The following is an 11,787-nucleotide window of genomic DNA, read 5'->3' on the forward strand; positions in this document are numbered from 1 at the left end:
GGCACTTCGCAAAGTTCCGCATGTGACTGTCCATTTAGTTCTGTCTCAAGCAGGACCTGAGGCAGAGGAGGTGCCTGACTTAAGGTCACGTGGGTGGTACAGCATGAGGATGGGAGACCCGCTTAATGTGGAACTCAGCTCTCAATCCATCAATGTGAAGGAAGGGCACACAGTCACTGCCTCACTTCACTGCCTGCATTTATTGTCAAGGATGCTGAGAAAATGGAGATTTGAAAGTGCAGAGATGGACAGAAGCAAGAGGGAGCAGTGAGAAAGAGAGAGAGAAGTATGGGAGTAGGAAGAGAGAGAGAACCTGGGGGAAAGGAAAGAAGGAAGGAAAAGGCAGGGAGTGGGGAAAGTGAGTCTGCCTCTTGCTCCCACCGGCCCCTGTTCTTGGTTTCGCTGCCCCTTGAAGTCACTGCCCACCTCCCTCTGGCTTTGCTCAGGTGCGTGGTGGCTCTGATCTCCAGAGAGGGAGCCAGCCGCTTAGTGACTGCCTGGGAAGGGGTGCGTAATGCAGTGAGGGCCTGAGTGACTCTTGCAGGTGGCCCTGTGACATTCCTTGGTCTGGGGTCGGCTCTCTCCCCTGTGCCCTCAGATCCTGGTGCCCAGCTTCCCACTGGGGTGGCAGTTCCCCCTCCAATACAGCACATACCATCACTAAGGCCAGCAATGGTGGCATCATCCTGGGTCATCCCCTGATGGGTATGCCTCTGGCATGAGGCCCAACTTCACAGCAGTCAATAGTGGGTCCTAACAGCTGCCCTCCCTCCCTGGGGCTCTGGTTCAGCTGGCAGCTCACCCCTGAGCTGTGGTGAGGGGCAGGAAGCAATTACTGCCGCTAGGCTACCTGTGGTGTCCACCCTTCGCCCTGTGTATCTAAAAGACAATTGGACTGAGAATTTCAGAAGCTCTTTTCCTGTTTAAAAGCATCAGCCATAATGGCAAATGATAGCATTAATTTTTCTGCCTTTTTTCTTATGTTGCCCAGAAATTGCTTTTAAAACACATGCTGATTAGAGTGGATTCAGGTGAGTGCTTCCTCCCCACCACACTGGGCTCCTGACAGCCCAGCCAGGGATGGAAGGAGGCAGCAGACTGATTGGAGGTGGGCTCCAGGGACCACACAGGCCTGTGGTCACGGAAACACCAAAGTGGGTGCAATGCTAACTCTTCACCTCGAAATTGGGGCATCAGGAGAAATGATTCAGGCAGTGTGAATTAGTTTTTAGGCAGCTTTGCAAACTGTGCCACTAAATATGTGTCTTCCCTTCTGGTCTGCAGTCTGACCTGGGTGATAGCAGCCAGAGAACTCCTAGCACTCACCACACCCTCAGAACTCATCCCTGGGAGCAGCTGTCACGGCTGGCTTATAAGCTAAGCTTTATCTATCCACTAGGGATATATGGGGTATCAATAATAGACATAGTTTTATCCCCCCGCCCCCCATCACTAGATCAGACCCAAACAGCTGCTGCCTTGCTCATAAGCTTGACGTTGTCTGGACAGTAACTGCAATGATCTAGGCCTTCTCCTTGGAGTTGTTCCCTCATGGTCATAACTTAACTCCCACAGCTTCAGGTATCATGTCTGTGTGCAGACCAGGGAGAAGGCCAACAGCCACATCTGTTCCCCTTCATGAGCAGAAGTCCAGCAGACGGCCCTTTAAATCTTAGGGCCACCCCTCACTGCAAGGGAGGCTCGGAAATATGGAGCAGAACTGGCCCAGTCACCTGTCACCTGGGCTGAAGATGCTGTCCCTGGGGCAGAGATTGCCACGCAGTATTCATTCTTTCCTTCTTGATTTTTAGTAACTGAACCCCCAAATTTTAACTGGATTAGCCCCAAATAGATACCACCTCTTCCTGTCTTCTTAACAGCCAGATGCGACTGAGTTCCAAACTGTCATCTCAACTCACTGGAGTTTTGTTCACAAGAAAGAAGGGAACAGTGGCTGTTCGGGAGGTGTCAGTACAGTAAGCCCACTGCCCCGGTGTTTGCTCGATGGAGTGAAATATCATCTCATAGCTTGATCCTTGGCTGATTCATCACATGGAGCTGCTTCTCTTCAGACAGAAATTCTCACCACCTTCAGCCTTTCTCTTCTGCATGGTTGGGTCTCCCTCTAAGAAGGGGCCCACTGGGATATGGTATCCTGTGGGATGGACAGGGCTAGACAGGGTGAGACATGTTTTAGATTTCAGCAATGGATTATTAGTCACATTGGAAAAGGAAATGGCAACCCATTCCAGTACTCTTGCCTGGAAAATCTCGTGAACAGGAAGAGCCTGGTGGGCTACAGTCCATGGGGTCGCAAAGAGTCGGACACGACTGTGTGACTAAACTTTCACTTTCACTCAATTACTCACATATACCAAGAAAGCACCCATCTTAGAGGTCCAGACTGATGTGTTTTGAGAACTGTATAGATTGACCATCACAAATATCAAGTCTAGAACACTGCTACCCCCAAGAAAGCTTCCCCAGGCCCCTGTGCAGTCAAGCCCTCTCTCCCCACTACAGTGGCTACCCCTGTTCTCATCCGCTTTGCCTGTTCTGAATCAGCAAATAAATGGATTAATTTATTACATGTCTGGCTTCTTTCACTCACAAAATGTTTCTGAGATTCATCAGAGCTGTTCATGTATCAGCAGCCCATCCCTCTTCCCTCTGGAGCCCATCCCAATGTGGGGGCACCCAGCATGTTTTCACATTCACCTGCAGACAGTCATCAAGGTGGCCCTTGTTTGCAGCTGTTATGAATGAAACTACTCTTAGCTCAGTGTGTAAGGACTTGTGCAAGCATGTTTTCACTTCTCTTGGCCAAACAGAGAGGAATCTCTTGTGTATATTTATAAGAAACCACCAGACCATTTTCAAAGTGGCTGAACTATTTCTTACCGGCAAAACATGAGTCCCAGTTGTTCTGTGCGTCCCTAACACTGGTTATTTTCTATCTTTTAAACTTTTAGATGTTACAATGATTGGTGGAGGTACTTCACTGATGACACTTAGCACACTTTCAGGGGCCCAGCCATTCATATATCATCTTTTGCGAAGTGTCTGTTAAAGTCTTCGGCACATTTAAAATGTTAGGTTATTCATCTTTTTAGCCTTGATTTTTAAAGGAGTTCTTTACACACTGTGGCCACATGTGTTTTTTTCAAATACAGGTATTTTTTCCCAAATCTGTGTCTTGTCTATTACTTTCTTAGTCATGTCATTTGATCAGCAGAAGTTTTCAATTTTATAAAGTCCAATCTACCAGATTTTATTCAGATAAGTAAATTCAGATAAAACAATTTTATATTTTTTGATTAGGTATTTTTTTTTAGCATCCTGTCCTGGAGGCCCCTTTACCTGTAAGGCCAGCATACCAGTCCATTGTCTCTGAGCTCCGAATACCCTTGGACATTTCTCCTTCCTGGTGAGCAAAATGTCAGGCTCCCCCAGTTCAGAGAACAGGAAGGGTGGAAAGAGGATGGAGCTCTGATACTTGGGGGTCTAAAGTGTGGGATTCAGGATACTTGGTGCCCATGCACCCCAAATGACATTCCTGTGACCTTGCAGCCCTGTCCTGGTGGTTACCCTCCCGAGGGCTCTAGATTCAGATTCCCCACTCTTGGCCTCCAGCTCCTTCTTGATGCTCTGAATTTGCTAGCACCCAGGCCAGTAGGCACAGTGCCTGGGCTGTGGTGGTTGCAGACCAGCCTGGCCCACACAGACTAGCAGATTTGCCTGCCAACTAGTGGGTTCAGGCATGCCTTCTCCGTTGAGGCCCAGCTCTCTCCAAGCTGACCTCCTCAAGTTCCCTCCCTCATCCCTGGGGTTTCCTAGGGCTTTCATTTAGGTCTCATCAGTGCTTACTAATTGGGCCTATTAGACATCCTGTTCAGGTCACTGTGTGGTCCCTGCCATCTGATTGGACACAGATTAATACAGTCACAGAGATACTCTCCAAGGTCTGTGATCAATGAGACATGAGATCCATCAATACAGATACAGGTAATTGTTTTTTAACCACTAAATCATTTTTAAATTTGCAGTTCAGCAGTGTTAGATGATTTCACCTTGTTGTACAAAAGATCTAGAACTTTTTCATCATTCCAAACAGAAACCGTCCCCATTAAACACTAATTCTCCATTCTCTTTCCCCCAGTCCCTGGCACCCCCCATCCTACTTTTTGTTTTTATAATTTGATAACTGTAGGTGCTTTATACACATGGAATCGTACAGTATCTGTCCTTTTAAGACCAGCTTATTTCAGTCAGCACAATGTCCTCAAGGTTCAACTATGTGTCACGTGTCAAAATTTCCTCCTTTTAAACTGAATTATGTTACCAGTGTCCAGAGCAGGAAGGACTCTGGACCCAGGCTGATTCAGAGCTGGCAGTCCCTGAGTGCGGTGTGGCTGTGGGGGCCTCCCTGGGAGCCCGCCATCAGTCCCTCTGCTCCTGGGGTGTTCCTGGAGCACGTTCAATCTGGGCTGCTTCTCCTCTGGCACTCAGAGGACTTTCCTGCCACCCAAACAGCAGATGGTCAGGAAATGAAGGCTCACTCCAATATCAACCAGGGGAAAATCTAATTCAATTGGCAAAACATAGAGTCAGAAAAGCATGTGGCTTAACACATGTCATCTTGTTAGGTGGCGTTGGCTTTCAGAGACTAAGGACCAACAGCTGGGCCGGGGCTGGGACAGGGCAGTGGAGTATCGTGGTTTTCTCGGTGTCAGCTTCCCTCCCAGTCTCACAGGCCTGGGTGCATTTCTCCTGCACCCCTGTCACACGGTGTGACTGGGCTGGATCCCCAGCTGGGATACCTGTAATTGGCCGGATGCTTATCAGGTGCTTTATACGATGTGCCACTCAGGGCAAGTGCAACTGTGATGGCACAAACCCCAAAATATCAGTCACTTAATCAAGAAAGACATTCTTTCTTATTACACAGAAGACGTCCTAAGGCAAGCAGGATGGGGCTGGTGTGGCAGTTCCATGCTGTCAGAAGCCCAGGTTCCTCCTAATTTCCTGTCCTGCTGTTCTTAATATGTAGTATCTATCTTGTGGCCCAAGATGGCTGCTTAAATTCCAGCCATCCTGCTTGCATCCCAGCTAGCAGGAAGGAGGAAGAGAGAAAGGAATATGCATCCTACATTGTAAGACTTTATTTATTTATTTTTTTTGGCCACACTGTGCAACTTGCAGGATCTTAGTTCCCTGACCAGGAACTGAACCATGGCAATGAGAGCACTGAGTCCTAATCTCTGGACCACCAGGGAACTCTCTAAGACACTTCTTAGAAGTTTCTGCACAGTTCCATTCACATCTTTGGTCAGAACTTAGTCACGTGGCTATACCTAGGTGGAAGGGAAGCAGGGAGATGTCCTTTATGTTCCAGGCATCCATATTCCTAACTGAAAGTTCAGGGTTTCTGTGATAGAGGTAGAGAATGGATGCTGGAGAGCACTTAGCCATCTCTGTTGAGTGAGTGAAGTGAGTGAAGTCACTCAGTCATGTCCAACTCTGCGACCCCATGGACTGTAGCCCACCAGGCTCCTCCGTCCATGGGATTCTCCAGGCAGGAATAATGGAAGGGGTTGCCATTTCCTTCTCCAGGGGGATCTTCCTAATCCAGGGATCGAACCCAGGTCTCTCACATTGCAGACAGACGCTTTAACCTCTGAGCCACCATTCTGATAAGTTCTAATCATTGTTCAAGTTTAAATCTTATTTATACCTACATTTTGTTAAATAGGCTGACCACACAGTATGAAATTCAAAACAGTGTGTTGAAACCTCTTCCTCTCGCTCCTGCCCCCTTCTTGCTCCTGCACTGTTCCTTTACTTTTCTATCAGGTGATGGGCCTCCTGGCCAGCTCTTGGGGGACTTGAGTGCTTCATGGGCAAAGGGTTCCACTCACAGGAGACCAGTGAGGTCTCTGACATCTCCCTCCCAGGGTTTCTTCAGTCAGAAATCAGGGGGGCCTGGGGGCCTGGCCTGTACTTTCCTATGGCATTAAGGCTGTTTAGTCTGTCCTTGCTGAGTTGGCCAGTGTTCAGCTAGTGTCTGTGTAAGGAGGCATCCTCACAAATGTTTGTTGAGTGAATAAGTGAAGGGTCAGCTCGCCCCTGCAGCTCCATCTCCCAAGTGGCTCTAGTGGTAAAGAACACACTTGCAGATGCAGAGGACACAAGAGACGCGGGTTTGATCCCTGCATCAGGAAGGTCCCCTGGAGGAGGGCCTGGCAATTCACTCCAGAATTCTTGTCTGGAGAATCCCATGGACAGAGGAGCCTGGCAGGCGAGAGTGCGTCTTAAAGAGTTGATCATGAATGAAGCAATTTACGGCGGGCCGGCGGCAAAAGCAAGAGAGTTCTAGAAAAACATCTATTTCTGCTTTATTGACTATGCAAAAGCCTTTGACTGTGTGGATCACAATAAACTGTGGAAAATTCTGAAAGAGATGGGAATACCAGACCACCTGACCTGCCTCTTGAGAAATCTGTATGCAGGTCAGGAAGCAACAGTTAGAACTGGACATGGAACAACAGACTGGTTCCAAATAGGAAAAGGAGTACGTCAAGGCTGTATATTGTCACCCTGCTTATTTAACTTATATGCAGAGTACATCATGAGAAACGCTGGACTGGAAGAAACACAAGCTGGAATCAAGATTGCTGGGAGAAATATCAGTAACCTCAGATATGCAGATGACACCACCCTTATGGCAGAAAGTGAAGAGAAACTAAAAAGCCTCTTGATGAAAGTGAAAGTGGAGAGTGAAAAAGTTGGCTTAAAGCTCAACATTCGGAAAACGAAGATCATGGCATCTGGTCCCATCACTTCATGGGAAATAGATGGGGAAACAGTGGAAACAGTGTCAGACTTTATTTTTTTGGGCTCCAAAATCACTGCAGATGGTGACTGCAGCCATGAAATTAAAAGATGCTTACTACTTGGAAGAAAAGTGATGACCAACCTAGATAGTATATTCAAAAGCAGAGACATTACTTTGCCGACTAAGGTCCGTCTAGTCAAGGCTATGGTTTTTCCTGTGGTCATGTATGGATGTGAGAGTTGGACTGTGAAGAAGGCTGAGCGCCAAAGAATTGATGCTTTTGAACTGTGGTGTTGGAGAAGACTCTTGAGAGTCCCTTGGACTGCATGGAGATCCAACCAGTCCATTCTGAAGGAGATCAACCCTGGGATTTCTTTGGAAGGAATGATGCTAAAGCTGAAACTCCAGTACTTTGGCCACCTCATGAGAAGAGTTGACTCATTGGCAAAGACTCTGATGCTGGGAGGGATTGGGAGCAGGAGGAGAAGGGGACGACCAAGGATGAGATGGCTGGATGGCATCACGGACTCGATGGACGTGAGTCTGAGTGAACTCCGTGAGTTGGTGATGGACAGGGAGGCCTGGCGTCCTGCGATTCATGGGGTCGCAAAGAGTCGGACACGACTAAGCGACTGAACTGAACTGAAGCAACTTAGCATGCAGCATCTCCATCAGTAACTCTGGACCTTGGACACTTACTGCACTTACCCAAACCTCAGCTTCCTCCCCTATTAGAAAGGGAACTGGAATCCTCCCCTCACAGTGTAGTAGGCAGAGTACAAAGAGAGACGGCCAGTGGTCGGCTGTGTCTGGGATTGGGAAGCAGCAATGTTTTCCTCTTTCTTTCTTCCCAGAGAAAGAAGGTTTCCTTGAGTGCAGATGCTTTGTCAAATCTCACATTGATGCCCCTGGCGCCTGATTGTGCCTCCCTGCCTGAGTTGCACACCCATCCTGAATGGCCAAGCGCCACCAGGGGGCGCAGCACACCAGCGTCTAAGAAAGGACCTGCTGTCCAGGAGAGTGAGCAGGGAGAGAGGGCACAGGCCTTGGTCTGAGGAGTGTGGGAGTTTAGTCAAAGATTTTGTTGGGCACAGACACATCAAAGGAAAAATAAGGAAACAAAATAAGACACATTAAGGAAAAATCAACTTCATCAAAATTAAACACTTTTGGAATCAAAGGACACTATCGAAGTAGTGAAAAGACCATCCACAGACTGGGAGAAAATACTGGCAAGTCACAGATCTCACAAAGATCCAGTGTCCAGAATATGTAGAGATATCATAAAGGTCAACCACAAAAAGACAAACAACACAATTCAAGAACTGGCAAAGGTCTTGAAAAGACATTTCTCCCAGGAAGATATATAAATGGCCAATAAACCCATTTTGATGCGCAACATCACAACTGTTAATCAAAACCACAGTGAGGTGCCCCTCACACCCACTGGGATGGATAGGATAGAAAAACACGGAAATTAAGTGTCGGTGAGGACATGGAGAAATTGGAGCTCTCATACACTGCTAGTGGAAAAGCAAAATGATACAGCCACTGTGGAAAACAGTTTGGTGGTTCCTCAAACAGTGAACATAGAATTGCCTTAAGATCCAGCAAGGCCACTTCAGTTCAGTTCAGTCACTCAGTCGTGTCCGACTCTTTGTGACCCCATGAATCGCAGGACGCCAGGCCACCCTGTCCATCACCAACTCATGGAGTTCACACAGACTCACGTCCATCGAGTCCGTGATGCCATTCAGCCATTTCATCCTCTGTCGTCCCCTTCTCCTCCTGCACCCAAGCTCTCCCAGCATCAGAGTTTTTTCCAATGAGTCAACTCTTCGTGTGAGGTGGCCAAAGTATTGGAGTTTCAGCTTTAGCATCATTCTTTCCAAAGAAATCCCAGGGCTGATCTCCTTCAGAATGGACTGGTTGGATCTCCATGCAGTCCAAGGGACTCTCAAGAGTCTTCTCCAACACCACAGTTCAAAAGCATCAATTCTTCGGTGCTCAGCCTTCTTCACAGTCCAACTCTCACATCCATACATGACCACAGGAAAAACCATAGCCTTGACTAGACGGACCTTAGTCGGCAAAGCAATGTCTCTGCTTTGTAATATGCTGTCTAGGTTGGTCATCACTTTTCTTCCAAGTAGTAAGCGTCTTTTAATTTCATGGCTGCAGTCACCATCTGCAGTGATTTTGGAGCCCAAAAAAATAAAGTCTGACACTGTTTCCACTGTTTCCCCATCTATTTCCCATGAAGTGATGGGACCAGATGCCATGATCTTCGTTTTCCGAATGTTGAGCTTTAAGCCAACTTTTTCACTCTCCACTTTCACTTTCATCAAGAGGCTTTTTAGTTTCTCTTCACTTTCTGCCATAAGGGTGGTGTCATCTGCATATCTGAGGTTACTGATATTTCTCCCAGCAATCTTGATTCCAGCTTGTGTTTCTTCCAGTCCAGCGTTTCTCATGATGTACTCTGCATATAAGTTAAATAAGCAGGGTGACAATATACAGCCTTGACGTACTCCTTTTCCTATTTGGAACCAGTCTGTTGTTCCATGTCCAGTTCTAACTGTTGCTTCCTGACCTGCATACAGATTTCTCAAGAGGCAGGTCAGGTGGTCTGGTATTCCCATAGACCACTTAGGTATATACAAAAAAGTGTACATGATTGTTCATAATGGCCAAAACCCAGAAACAACCCAAGTGTATACGATTGGATGATAGATTAAACAAAATGTGGTGTATTCAAACAGTGGAATAATAATCAGCTATAGAAGGGTGAAGTGGTGTGTGTGCTACAGTGTGAATAAACCTAGAAAACATGCTGAGTGCAGGAAGCCAGACACAAAAGGTCACATATGTTATGATTCTCTTCATATGAAATGTCCTGAATAGGCAGATTCAGAGTCAGATTCATGGATGTCAGGGTGCGGGGGCCCTGAGTGGGGGCTGATTGCCTGTTGGGTACAGGATCTATTTTTTGTTTTCTTCTTTCCCAAACTTTATTAAAGAAAAAGCAACAGTGATTGCTTTCTAGAACATAGTCAAATTTCTGGGAGTTTTCCATTGAAAATATAGCATTTGGTTCCATATATATGCCAGTGTGTACTAGGTAGGGGTGATGCTGAAATTCTAATTTTGGATGAACTTTCTAATAGTCATCTTCCACCCAGTCTGTGATCTGTCTTTGGACCAGCAGTGATCATCTGAACAGTCACTATGGCTGCATTAATCTTTGTCTGCAGCTCTCTGAGCTCTTTTATATGCACCAAGTGCAGAATTTGAGCAGCTTCATTAAGAACCTCAGCTCCTGTGTTAAAACCAAGAATACGCTTGTCTTCAGCAGCAGGCAAGCCCTCTTCTATTGGGTTTGTGTTAGCAACTGCGTGCCATGTCAGGATTCCTGGACCAAACTGTTAATTGCTTGAAGCACTGCCAGGTAATCACCATGGGTTGACTCTGAAAGGTAGCCTGGGCCAGGACACCAGCCCTAAAATTAGGATTATTTATATCCAAATTGATCATGGGCTCTGCATTTTTAGTTGTGTTGTCAGCATTTTTTGCATTATCAGTTACCAAGTAATTGTATTTTTCAGCATTATCTCCATATCCAAGTCTAACAGCTAAACCAAGAATCCAGCCAATTGCTTCTTGTCCATCTAGAATCTTGAAAGAACAGTGAACATCTCTGAGATACTTTTTAAAGAACTTGGGTTGGTCACTGTCATGGATTACCTCTGTCTTCAGTCTTACAGTGTCTGAATTTCTGGTCTTCAAGGCAAAAATCAAGTTTCTAAGTTTTGTTTTATCTGTTCAGTTAAAGAGGTAGGTTGTGGCAGAGAAAGGCCATCATGCTTCCTGCTTCAGCTGGGAGGGCCAGATCTTCTTTTGTGATGATGAGAACGTTCTGGATTTAGTGATGATGATTGCCTTAGTCCGTGAATGTGCTAACAACCCCTGAATTGTACACTTTAAAAGGGGGGTTTTTATGGCATGCAAATTATGTCTCAATTTTTAAAAAAAGGTTTTCTTGGTCAGAGTGAAATGCAGTGGCTGAGTATTGGTCATATCCTTGCAGCTCTGGCCTTCTCCCATCTTGCCCCCTGGGGGCGGGGGAGGCAGGCAACCCGGGGGCGGGAGGGGGGAAGAGAGGCAGTTTCCAGACAATTTCAGCTCTCTGTCAAATTCATATCCTCATTCATTTCACCCTGTGATTCTGTGATTCTTTCTCTAGGGCACAGTCGGGAGATGTGATGGAAAACTGCAGTGTGGCAGACAGAAGCACAGCTGGGGGCCAGGCTGTATGGGTGGGGTGGGGGTATTCACCGTCCCTGGGACTCTGCTTGGCTGTCCCAGGGCAGTTGTAGCATAGGAGCTTCAGGTCTGTGGTCCATCTGGGCATCTTGAAGGCCATGTGCTCCCATCCTGGAGAGATGCCAGCAGAGCTGGCTGACACCCCTCAGGTCCTGGGAGACGCTTTCTCTACCAGCTCAGGGCTGGACCAGATGATGTTGATTTTTTGTGTTATTCACAACATGCATGCATCTAAAAAAGAGTTCCAGAGTTACAAACCGTACCTCAGAGTAGACTAATTTATTTAACTAACAAATAAACGCTGTTTTACAGTTGGCTTCCCTATTTGCTCAGATGGTAAATAATCTGCCTCCTGTGCAGGAGACCTCGGTTCAATCCCTGGGTTGGGAAGATCCCCTGGAGAAGAGGATGACAACCCACTCCAGTATTCTTGCCTGGGAAATCCCATGGACAGAGGAGCCTGTGGGCCACAGTCCATGGGGTCACAGAGAGTTGGACATGACTGAGCGACTTTTTACTTTCAGCTACTATCAGCTGCGAAAAAACCGCTGAAAGGTATATCCTTGTCATGACTTCAGAATTTTGCCTAGTTGCCTGTGATGACATCTTACCTCTGGCACCTGCGGTGA

General features: G+C 46.8%; 1 pseudogene; it reads right to left on the minus strand.

Moving 5' to 3' along the window:
• Positions 1–10,002: 10,002 nt before the first annotated feature.
• On the minus strand, positions 10,003–11,258 carry LOC128052093 (RNA transcription, translation and transport factor protein-like; annotated as a pseudogene).
• Between the last annotated feature and the right edge of the window lie 529 nt (positions 11,259–11,787).

The sequence above is a fragment of the Budorcas taxicolor genome, chromosome 8 (assembly GCF_023091745.1).
Source record: "Budorcas taxicolor isolate Tak-1 chromosome 8, Takin1.1, whole genome shotgun sequence".
Classification (NCBI taxonomy): Eukaryota; Metazoa; Chordata; class Mammalia; order Artiodactyla; family Bovidae; genus Budorcas; species Budorcas taxicolor.